This window comes from Sinocyclocheilus grahami, unplaced genomic scaffold (genome assembly GCF_001515645.1).
Source record: "Sinocyclocheilus grahami isolate Dianchi unplaced genomic scaffold, SAMN03320097.WGS_v1.1 scaffold434.1, whole genome shotgun sequence".
In the NCBI taxonomy this organism is placed as follows: Eukaryota; Metazoa; Chordata; class Actinopteri; order Cypriniformes; family Cyprinidae; genus Sinocyclocheilus; species Sinocyclocheilus grahami.
Genome location: NW_015505613.1, coordinates 65,238 through 77,975, shown reverse-complemented (window position 1 = coordinate 77,975; position 12,738 = coordinate 65,238). Strand labels below are relative to the sequence as shown.

The 12,738-nt window shown below is 39.4% G+C and overlaps 1 protein-coding gene across 3 annotated transcripts in view; it reads left to right on the top strand.

Moving 5' to 3' along the window:
* Positions 1-192: 192 nt before the first annotated feature.
* tet3 (tet methylcytosine dioxygenase 3) overlaps positions 193-12,738 on the top strand; it is a 34,197-nt gene continuing 21,651 nt past the window's right edge. Inside the window, exons 1-2 of one of the 3 annotated variants that reach the window (XM_016233554.1) lie at positions 193-601; positions 1,037-1,093. The gene's annotated coding sequence lies outside the window, so the exon portion shown is untranslated. Of the gene's footprint in view, positions 606-1,036; positions 1,094-2,304; positions 2,572-12,738 lie in introns of those variants that run through there. The other 2 variants (XM_016233553.1, XM_016233556.1) reach the window with 2 other exon arrangements.

Genomic DNA, 12,738 nt, shown 5'->3' with positions numbered 1-12,738 from the left:
CTGAGATTCGACTAGCATTTACATTTAACAAATGTAAAATGGTGTTGCTTTCTCGTATAGTGTTTATACTGGGCAACTTCTTTTGGTTGGCTGAATGGAAAAATGCTTGCGTGTTTTCAAACAACTGACAACAAGAGGATTGGTTATGTGTGTTTCTCTATCAGTGACATTGTTCGACTGCGTAGGTCGGAAAGGAGTATTCACATCACGTATTCTGTTAGCTTTTTCGTTTGGAGAGGGGGGAAGGGGGGTAGAGGAACAAGAAAGAGAGGGAGGAGGCTATAGTGCAGCAGTGATAGCGATCACACTGCCTTTAAAAAAAAAAATGCTTCTGTGTGTATGCGGTCGAGCTATGAATTGGAGGAAGTGAGAGAGCGAGGCTGGGAGGGCGAGAACGAAAGAGCGTACGAGAGCTAATGTAAAACAGGATTAAGAACACAAGATGGCTTCCTGAATGGACAGAGACCAGAAAGAGAGAGGGAGAAGAAAAGAAAGATAAAGAAAGAGAGAGGTGGGGGGGACACAGAGAAGAATGCTTTGGGTCTTCTGATGGGGATACCTCTTGCCACCGAAGAGCAACACACGAAGGCAGCGAGGCCGAGTAGGTAAATATTTATTAGCACAGGGAAAAATGACAGACAGTAATGGCAGATGGGGGGGGGGAGGTTAGACTCTGAACAGCACCGGTTTATAGAAAAACTGGGGTCAAAAATAACTAGCTGGCATTAGCTCACATTTAAATGTCTCTTTATGCCATACAGATATGTTTTATATCATAATTGGCAGGATTGTATAAATATGAAGGACAGAATTTGATCCTCTATTTAAAATGTTCTGTTTTGTGCATGTGAATGAGCCCAGTCATAATTTAAACCTTTCTGACTCATGACTTATGACAAGATACATTTTTTTCCCTGCTAGTTATCATGGGATGTAAGGTTTGGATGATTATAATGTTTTTTTATTGTCAGTGTCCGTGTCATTGACAGTTCTCAATCTGTTTTCTTCCTTTCTTTTTCCATGATTATCCTGGAAGGTGGAATATTTTGAAGACGTAAAAACCCGGTCCATAATCCCAAACCTGGCTAAAGAGGTGAGCTAAATAACCCTTGGCCAGCTGTGTCTCTGTGTGTATCTTGTTACAGCAAATGTCAACTGTTTTTGATATTCCTGTACTTGCCTGATGTTTTCCTCAGTGCATGGGTATGAATCAGAAATGGTACAATGTTTTGAGCTGCAGTTGATGATTTGTGCTTTTTGCGTGACTCAACAGGCCCAATGCGTGCCCAGATGCAGTGCGACTGCTTCGGATTGAAGCAACAGCTGCGTTCAGGCATCCACCTGCGTGTTGCAGGTGCGACTGTGTTTATGGCCTCCATTTCTGATCCTAGTTGTACGCCAAGGTCCGTTTCACAGGGATGTGCTTTAGTGTTGATTCTTGAGCGGGGCGAGAAGACGGTCGTGTGGACTAGGCCCCGGTTTAAAGAGACCCGGGCTCTGTGCTTATTGGAAGAAATGTAGGCGTGAGCTTCGCCTGGCAAAGAGAGAGAAGAGAGGAGGAGGAGTTGGCCTCTCTCTCTTTCTCATTCTCACTTTCTCTTTGGCTCTATCTCGCCCAGTCTGTCAGTCTGTCTGTCTTCTTTTTTTCTGCACTCTATGTCAAGCCCGGGAACAGAGAAAAGAGTGGTGAGCAGCACTGTCAAAGTTTCTAGTCATCTGAGGTAAAGGGAGTAAAAGTTAGTGGGTCACATAAGCGCACACATGTGCGGTGACGCCACTGGTATTTGTGTGTCCGTGTGAGCTAGCACATGGCGGAGTGTTTATGGACTAAGAGTAACGTAGTGTCAGAGTTAGAGAAACTCGACAGGCCTTGAGAGCTTTCGGTGCGAGTTAGCGGCAAATTACCCTCAGCGGGTAATTACACATAGGAGAAATTGTGATTGGTGCAACTGCTGTAAAATCAAGCAGACAGACTCAACAGCACCGGCGGTGTCAGCGCTCCTCTTTGCGCTCTCACCACACCACGGTGGGTTTAGCTTTAGCTTCGGCCAGAAGTAACTGTTTAAGTTGATCTTGAATCTAGAATGTATAATCCATGCCAGTTAATTTCTAACTGGCTATTTTGGCTTGAGTGATCAAATGCATCGTCACTAAATTCCGTACACCTACACACACTCACAAAGTCTTACATAAACTCACTCAGACACGTTTGGTTAAAATACAGCAAAATTTTGCTTGCCTTAAAGGATCGTCTCAAAATTTTGTTTGCGGCTTACCAGTTGGCCAACACGCCCCTCATCTGTCACACTTCATTGTCGCTCGGCCACAAATTGCCAGTTTGCCGTGAGAAGATGGCTTGCATCACATACTCATTTGCTCTCAAAATACTTTGGATTTGGATGACTGTGGTTTGGCATTGTCAAGCGTTGTTAGGCAGTTTGCTATGATGCGACACGTGCGGTGACGTTAAGTTGTGTTGTTATATAATTACTCCGCTCTACCCAGAAATTGTTGACCGGTACTTCAAACCAAACCCGTGAACATGAAGAACATTCGAGGTTCCTTGAAGAGGTGATGTTTCTGTGTAGTGTTTCTTTCCTTTGGCTTGGCTTCTGATTGACGTAATGTACTGTAGTTGTGGGGATAACCAAAACATGAAAGCGCTCTGCAATAGACTATAAAAGCTGACGCTACTCTACTGTAAACGTTTGATCTGTGGGGTAAATGTATATCATCACCCCAATTTATTCATTTAATAGGTTTCGAAAGAGCTCATGGAAAGTGTGTAGTAATGGCTCGTTTCGAGGTGTGCGGAATCCCCTGGCATGACGGGAAAGGGTTAACAGTGACCTAGATTTTGCGGCAACAATGAGTGGCAGATGACATCACGGCTGTAATTATAGTTCAGACCCGCCCATGAGGCAAGACACGTGATGCGGTATTTGTGTGTATGTATATGAGAATGTGTGCTTGTGAGGGGAAATTACATGCGAGTGTGAGCGTTTAAAGGTAATGCGAAAGGCAGGAAGCCACTTGTTTTCATTTAATCGTTCTCATGAAATTATGCTCACAATGTAATTCGCTACAAAATAAACCGGTTGTTTTCTACAGATGTCACTATGAGTAAACCGAGACAGAAGTTCACTTTTGAGAAAACAGGAAGTTAAAAATGGGATGGCTGTAAACTATTTTAATTAGCTGATGCATTGTCATACCTGAAAACACAGACAGACACACACACACACACACACACACACACACACACACAAGCTATACTCAAAGCAAAGTTTGCGTAACATGAGGTCTGTTTTTTCCCTGTCTATCCACCCAACCAAACATTCCAAAGTCTAGCAAGTGAACTGAAATGATTTTGTAGCAAAATATACCACCATTTGAGTAGCCTGTACTGGGACTGGGTTTAGAATAACTGTGTTTAGAATAATGGGAATGCACGATTCATTTTACTAAATTGATTCTAATAACCATTTGTTTTTATTTACTGTTTCTCGTTTTGTTGTATAGCTATGCTTAACTGTGCAAAAACTTTTTGTTGCGGTAAACAAATTGTTTAAACAGTTTCATTGTTTCTGTGTTTTTGATCGAAAGCTGGGATAATCAGTATGCTCGTGTTGTAAGTTAAGCTAGATTTATAATAAAATCTTATTATATAACAAACATGTATATTGTAGATTCAATTAAAACTTCTTTGGTCTACTAATGTATAGGGTTGTGACGAGACACGAGACTGGGTTCACGAGAACGAGACGAGATTATTAGACTTTTTTAAAGAAATCCTCAAAGATGAAATATATAGGGAAAAATTGTATTTTATTCTTATTATTAAAATCATGAAACTTATACATTTTCACATCAATTTATTAAAAGTTTAACAAAAATGACATGTTTAGGGCCTTATGAAATTTTTTTTTTTTCTCACCATATTATTTATATTTTTTATTGTTACCAAATTCTGTCTCTTAGCATGTCTAATTATTTGAATGCATAAAACAACTTAATTTATTCATTTTTTTTCTTAAAGTAGCCTTATGAATTATTTTTCTCCTCAGAAATTCTGTGTTGTATATTTACATTTTTTCTGGTTATCAAATGAAGGCATAAAACGTTATTTTAATTTATCATTTATCTTTTAATTATTGAAAATTAAGCAAACAAGATTTTTTGGCAAACAAAGGGGTTTTACTATTAAAATTAAAACATGGAAGAAATGTTTTGTGTGATTATTCCTTAAAAAATAATGTTTGTTTCATTGTAGTAGTAGTAGTAGTAATAGTAGTAGGCTATGTACATGCTACTGAAAAATAATTATAGGCACAATGTCTTCAAATCAAACCGGACTTTTATTTTGACGGGTTGCCGTGAATACCTTTATAGTTCTGTGTATGAGATATGACGCTAGTTTTACTCAAATCAAACGCTAAAATGCTCATGAAGTGACTCTCAGAGCAGTTCTGGAGATGTTGTTCATGTGTTTACGTCCCCATTTAGTGAGACGGCAGACGCTGAAATCACCGCGAGCGTCAGGCGTGCTTCAGTATGTGTAGTAAATGAAACCGCGCGTCTGCCCCATTCATAAACAGAGACAGGCAGAACACGCAGGATTCATATTTAAATCGACTTTTGCGGCTTAATATTTACAGATACTAGTCCATATCGTGATTTGATTTAAGTGTAATGACCTACTTTTGATTAATTCATTCAAAATTTGACAAATTCCGTGACATTCCGCGTTAAACTGTGAATTCTGTTTTTATGACTAAAGACTACACTGCGTAATTTTCCCGCTTATCATGCGGCCACTTGCCTGATGTGAACAAAATATCTTACATACCACCACTTGTGAACGAGCCAGTGTAATGCAAATATATCTGAAAGGTCTGAGCGAGGATATCGTCACACCCCTACTAATGTATGGTAAGCACCTCATGTTCTTGGAATTTTGTAATTCACAGGTGTTTTGGGTTAAAGATGCAATGATTTTTTTCTTTAAGGTAGTGATTTTTAAGTAAACAGTTCAGCCAATTCAGTTGGACCTCAACCAATGAAAGTTAAATTGGCCATTTAGTTTGTTTAGAAGAACAGGTCATGCAATATAATGACAAGAAATATAGTCTACATAACAAAAACAGTCAGGAAATAAAAAATAATCATTATGAAATTGTTACAGCATTACAATTTTTAAAGTGTCACCAAACATGCCAGAATAACAAGTTTCCCAAACAATCCCCTTTTGCCATTCTCAATTGGCTGATGTGCCAGGTTGGGACGTACAAACAAACAGCAATGTTTTGATACTGGTACAGTGTACCTTTCAGGGTATCAGCCAACAATGGGCTTACTTATAATTGTCTCTACATATTAAGCTGGTTTATCAGAAAATAATTTAACTTCAAAATAAATGACACACTTCAGCAGACCATGCATCCTGTTTTGCATTTTAAATGTCAAGTAGAGCTTGTGGGTGGGTGTGTGTGCTTGTGCGTGTACAGAAAGAGCAAATGTGTGGGGTTTTATATTAAACGTATGCAGGATTCTTCACAAAGCAGGTTAAACATGTTCAAATGATTCTTAAAAGTGACAGCTTCAGCTATCCAGGCTTGATCAATGTCAGGAGGTTGGAAACTAATACAACTACGATAAATGCTTGCAGATTCTTGTCTGTTTTTTTAAACTGCTCTTTGCTGAACCATCATGAATGCACTGAAAACTTGCTGTTGTGTGAAGATGCTTTTAAGATAATGCAATAACCAATGTAACTTGGGTAGTTAAAGGTTGAAGTGGTCTCATTTGATGTTAAATTTTTGATATTAAAATACTCTCACAGCTTAATGTGCAGAGACAGCTATAATGAAGTCTTACACCGTAAAAAGTGTAAACACTGTGACTCTGTGGTAGTTTCAAAATTTTGCACATCACAACCATCTTAACACAACAACATTGACTTAACCAATGGTGTGAATTTGGGATCTGTTCTTCTTACCAGTGACAGATAGATAGAGTGTTTGGGAAAACCTGTTTGAAAACAGTCATTAGTTTGGTGACTAGTGGCAGACAAATTATATGTTAGATGAGAAGTATCTTGGGACCATTGCTTGGTGGCCTAATACGTTTAAACTAAAATACTGTCTCTTTTCAGGGTGTTTGAACCCAGTGTATCTCAATCTGTTGTTTGTTAAAGCCGATTTAACATGGATTCACATTTTTGCCCTTCACTTTGGCTTGTGGCTTTGCATCTCCTGTGAAATGGATGACAGCACTACTGCAGTTACTGAAAAATGAATGGACAGGATGTAGTGTGGCACGTCAGCTGAGAACAAGCTCAACAATGGTGTGTTATCTCTCTCTGTTTATCTTACCCCTGATCCCCAGTGATTTGTAATTTCTACCTTTGATATATAAATATATTATGTATATGTACATAAAATAGGCTATATACATATACGCACACATCTGTTGGGATCAGTAAGATTTTTTAAATGTTTTTGAAAGAGGACTCTTGCTCACCAAGGCTGCATTTATTTGATCAAAAATGCATTGAAAACAGTAATATTGTGAAATATTATTACAATTTAAAACAACCATTTTCTATTTGAATATAATTTAAAATTGAATTATTTCTGTGATGGCAAAGCTGAATTTTCAGCATCATTACTCCAGTTGTCAGTGTCACTTGATCCTTCATAAATCATTCTAATATGATGGTTTGCTGCTCAAAAAACATTCGTTATTATCAATGTTGAAAACAGGTGTGCTGCTTAATATTTTATTGGAAACCATTATGCATTTTTCCAGGATTCTTTGAACATTTATTTGAAATAGAATTTTTTTTGTAACAATGTAAAAGTCTTTACTGTTCTTATTGATCAACTTAATGCATCCTTGCTGAATACAAGTTCTTAATTTTCTTAGTGTATGAATTTTTTATTTATTTTTTTATCTTACTGACCTCACACTTTTGAATGGCAGTGCATGTGTATACATTTCTATCTAAATTCGACTGTACATGCATGAAAGGGGGACTGGCTTGAAGGCATTTATGCTCATTGTATTGCAACTGTATGTGAAAGAGAGGGTGAGACAAAACAGCGCATGCAGTGCTGCAGTGTACTTTGTACCATTTTCAAAGAGTCCCTGGCCCTTTAAGAGCAGCTACGCCTGACTTGAACATATGGGGAGCTAATCTTAGCCTTACTCCTGAGAGAAACAAGGCTGGCAACCAGCCACTGTGCAGAACTGGAGAGAGTATTCTGTCTCTCTCTTGCTGCTTCTTTTGTCATAGATGGTGAACAGAATAAGGTCTTTTGGGTTATTAGTGGCAGATTTTTGCCCAGCATAGATTGATTTGAGGTTTTTTTATTATTTGAAGGATTATTTGTCAGCCATATGAGAGTATATAGCCAACCTAGAGTGGGTTATGGATCAGATGTCTTCCCATTTTGAAAAAGATCTGCATGATGTCCATCCTCATCAATCTCTATCTCCTTTAACACGATTGTCTTTCAATTCTCTGCCCTTCTTCTCTTTCAAGCCTTCGTCTCTTTACCAGTCTGCTATTTTCTGCTTTCCTCTCTCTTGTATCCCCCTCATCAAATTTCACCTTGGTTTTTTCCCCTCCTTCTCCAAAACTTCTTGCACAAAGACCACTCTTTAGGCTGTTATTCCTCAGTCTCATACCACCTCCTTTCCCACCATCTTATTGAGTGATGAGGGTCGCTCCTCCCTTCCCTTCCCCCTCTTTCCCTATGTCTTTTCTGCTATGCTTCCCCCTCACTTTCTCTCTCTCTCCCTCTTTCTCTCTGTCTGTCTCTCCCTTTCCCTTTGTGAGTATTTGTGGACTATGAGGAGGGGTCTTTCAGCTGAGTTGTGCATGTGCCATGTGTCAGGCAGGACGAATTATGACATGCACACATTGATATTTGTGACCCTGGACCACAAAACCAGTCTTAAGTCGCTGGGGCATATTTGTAGCAATAGCCAAAAATATATTGTATAGGTCAGAATTATTGATTTTTCTTTTATGCCAAAAATCATTAGGACATTAAGTAAAGATCATGTTCCATGAATATATTTTGTAAATGTCCTACTGTAAATATATCAAAACTTAATTTTTGATTAGTAATATGCATTGCTAAGAACTTTAAAGGCAATTTTCTCAGTATTCAGATTTTTTTGCACCCTCAGATTCAAATAGTTGTTTATCGGCCACATATTGTCTCATCATAACAAACCATACATTAATCGAAAGCTTATTTATTCAGCTTTCAGGTGTTGTATAATAAGAAGATGGGAAAAAATGGGAAGGTAAGTGAAGAGAAACAGAAGTGGATGTCTTGATGGTCTCAATGACTGTCTGTGCCATTCATAATCTGCCCCAGACCTTATGCACTCAGTGACCCTAAGCTTATTTGCATCAGCGTGTACACGTGCGAGCGCTCTGTGTGTGTTTGAGTGTGTGCGTGTGCCCTCGCACGCAGTCGTATACGTTTCTTAGAAAGCATGTTTGAAACTCTGCCGTGGTTTAGCCTCTAGTTGGGCCCCTAGTTTAGTGCACGCATGTTTTATCTGTGCATGAGAAAGTGTTTTGGATCTGGACTGAAGGGTGAAGTCTAGTAAACAAATACAGAGAAAGAAAGGGAGGGTGTGTGTGTGTGTGAGAGAGAGATAGAAATATCGGCCACATATTGTCTCATCATAACAAACCATACATTAATCGAAAGCTTATTTATTCAGCTTTCAGGTGTTGTATAATAAGAAGATGGAATGGGAATGTAAGTGAAGAGAAACAGAAGTGGATGTCTTGATGGTCTCAATGACTGTCTGTGCCATTCATAATCTGCCCCAGACCTTATGCACTCAGTGACCCTAAGCTTATTTGCATCAGCGTGTACACGTGCGAGCGCTCTGTGTGTGTTTGAGTGTGTGCGTGTGCCCTCGCACGCAGTCGTATACGTTTCTTAGAAAGCATGTTTGAAACTCTGCCGTGGTTTAGCCTCTAGTTGGGCCCCTAGTTTAGTGCACGCATGTTTTATCTGTGCATGAGAAAGTGTTTTGGATCTGGACTGAAGGGTGAAGTCTAGTAAACAAATACAGAGAAAGAAAGGGAGGGTGTGTGTGTGTGTGAGAGAGAGATAGAAAGGGAGTGTGGATGGACAGCTATGTTTTAAAGTAAAGTTGGCTTTTTTGTTTAATTCTTGTCAATGCTGGGATTTTCTTTGGTAATACTAGGCTTTTGTATTTTTTTCTTTATTCTATTCTATTGTTTGTTTCCTGTGGATATATATGGATTAGCTACTTAAAATGCAGTTCTTAGAATCAATAAATTCCTTTCTAAAAAAACTGTATATTGCAATAATATATCCAACCTCACATGTTTCATAAGTTATTTCTCAGAAACATTTGCGTGCTTCCTACGAGTGTCTGTTTCTCTGTAGGTGGTTTTGTGTAGGTGGGGGTTTGAGTTTTTCTCTTTCTCTATGTGATTGTGAGCTGAGATTAGCAACAGATGAGTCAAACGACATCATTAAATGGCATAACCACAAAGGTGGCAGTCATCATTTTTCTGAGAACTTCTCAAATCTAAGAATGAGCCGTGTAAAACTGAGAAGTTCTTAATCAAACATGAGTATTGTTTAGATATTGCTCATTAGGGAATCATTGGTTAATTTTTTTTACTGTTTTCCTAAGATGTGACAATGGAAATCAAGACCTGCTGAATCGGCAGGGACCTGCACCTGAAGAGCACTTTTAGTTTTGACCCATTCAGGTTTTTCAGCAGCTGATGCCAGTAATGACATCTAAACAACAGGTTGTTTGCATAGTCAAGCTACAGTCTTACTAGGCATGTACACACAATGTCTAACTGTGTATTTGAAGGGGTAAATAGAGGTGGTGTGTCACTTCTGCTAAATGTAATTAAATTTATGTGTATACATACTGGACAAAGCTAGATATATTTGCAAAAATCAGCCTGGTATAATTTCATTAACATCAACACCAATTTCATAACATCTTAAAAAGATAAATGATTGTTTTAGACTCATAGTGAACTTTTAAATTGAATGTGAACATTACTGGTCAATATTTTCAGAATCAGTCTGGCCAATAAATCAATATATCAGTCCCAGTCATATATGTTGTGCCCTCAAAAACAATGTCTGCCCATAGTTGTTACAAGGGAACTGCCACAGCAAGTTGCTTTGTTTAAAAGCTAATTTAAATTTCAGTTCCTGTCTAGTAGCGTAAGCCAATGACTCTCATATCTTAAGCGTGACCTTGCGTGTCTAGTATTGTAAGGTTGGTTCAAGACACAGACGAGACTTGTCTAATGATGAGTAATTCCTGTATAGAAAGAGCATATAGTGGTGACCTTTAGAATGCCAAATCTTTCCGTGTATTACCATGGTCTCTCTGAGACTTGTAGAGTTTCACATCCCCCGTGTCTCTTGTCTTTGGATTGATAATCAGCTGTCTTGTGACACTGTGGATGTTTGTGGCTCGCTTGGTTAAGATTTCTCACATCTTAAATGACAAACAAGACATCTCAGTCATTTACTGTAATGCAGAAGCAAAGGTCCCTTCTACATACTTGTGAAGAATCAAGATTTTCATGTATGTTTGGTAGAGCTGATTATATGGGCCAGGTATGTATCATTTTTCAATATTAGCACACCAGTTAGTTTCACATCTCTCACTGAACTGAGAAGAAAGTTACTTAAAGAGATAGTTCAACCGAAAATGAAAATTCTGTCATTATTTTCTCGTGTTGTTCCAAGCCTGTATGAATTTTCATATTTCAACTTTATTAAAAGTCAGTGGAGTCCAATGCTGTTTGACAGAAGCAAGAAAGTCATTCAGGTTTGGAACGACATGAGGTTGAGTAAATGATGACAGAATTTTCACTTGGGTGAACTATACCTGTAAATGTGCGAATGCTTAAAACTTTGTGTCTGGTCACTTGATTCATGTGTCTCAGAGCATGTGTTGTTAAATGTACATTGTTCATCAGTATTAACCAGTGGCATTCATACGATAAATAAAGTCCTAAGACACCCAAAGCTATAACAAAAGAACGCTGGTAGTAATGTTGCTATGTAATCTGTGTTATGTCGGCTCCGCATTGCTGCATATTTTGTTAGCACTCTAGTTTTGCTCCTCTAAAAATTGATGCGCCGTAACTTGCAACAGGAAGGGTGAGGTAACTACAGGGCACAAGAACTGCTGCATCACGCTGAAAGGAGCGAGGGAGTATGCTTAGGCGGGCGAGTGAATGAGAGTGCCTTTGTGTGTGAGGGGAGGCACATCTACATTATGTGTTATGACACATCTGCCCAGCCCTCTATTGCCGACTGTGAGCATTGAACGATTGTGGTGACGCAACTGCGACGTCATAACGGTTCCCGCTCTCCATTCTCCCTCTGTCTCATTCACTCGCTTCTCCTCCGCTGGTGACAGTGCACTTTACCTCTCCACTCGGGCTTTGGGTCTGTGTGTGTTTGTCCGTGGGGTTGCCTTGCCTTCACTGTGTTGACAGTGGCGATCCAACTGGCAGGACTCAACAGAAAGAGTGAGCGGGAGAGAAAGACTCTGATCAGAAGGAAAGACGACAAGATGAGAGAGTCGCGAACATGGCAAGAGGTTATGCGGGTTAATACAAAGTGCGCGTTATGCAGTCTGTGATTGCACCCTCATAATGCGAAAGAGATTGTACCGAAGAGCTTTCCAGCGACTATCAAAGACAATTGCCATGTTTTTCTCTTCTACTGAACAGAACAAGTACTAAAATAAGCTCATGGAGAAAAGGGAGAGGTAGAAATAGAAAAGATGCCAGCAAAAGAGTGAGCGTGAGAGACCCAGCTGAGAAGCTTCGGAGATCGCAGAGATGGGTTGGCATGAAACAAAGTGTTTAGGCAGGAAAGAAAGCGCAAGAGTGGCTCAGAAAAGGGAAGAAGAATACGGTTAAGACTGCGAGACTGATAGCAAATTCGTCCTTCACAACTGAACACTCACTTACCATTTTGGTCTCTATATTTTGCTCTTCCCTACCCCGGACTCCTTCACGTGAACATCACCTCTTCTGTATCGCTGCAAAAGCACCTCGTCGCCCTCCCTCGCTTCTGAACAGAACAAACACCATCGACAGGTCAAACTAGATAACCAGCAGCAAAATTGAGCATAAACGCATGTGTGTTATGTGTTATTTGTTGCCTTTTCTCTCAAAACTTTGTGCTTCCTGTCTCTGCGGTTCCCGTTAACCTCGCTGTACTTTGTGGTTGCTTCTGACAGTCGCTTTGCTTTCCCCCTAACATCCTGTGTTTCTCAGCTTTGAGACTCTTTTGCTGCTGCTTGACACTTACATCTGTGGTCTCTATAAGCGCAACCATGTATATGCTTCGTATATATGTTGTAGATGACTGCCATTTTTACATATTGTTTTCACCACAATCTCTCACGTTTTGGTTAGGCAGCAGCACTTGTATATGTTATGTCTGTAAGCATCTTCTGCCAGGTATCATCTGTTCGAAATCCACAATGTTTTGCGAGGTAAAGCAGCAATAAAGGGTTCAAATAAACTGTGAACCATCAAGGACAGCACTATAATGACAGGAATAAATATATCGGAGCCAGCAATTTCCCTTCCTTGTTTTTTGTTTTGTTTTTTTGTGTGCTATTCTTAGTCATTATCACACAGCAGCTGCCATTTACTGTTTGAGTAGACGTTTG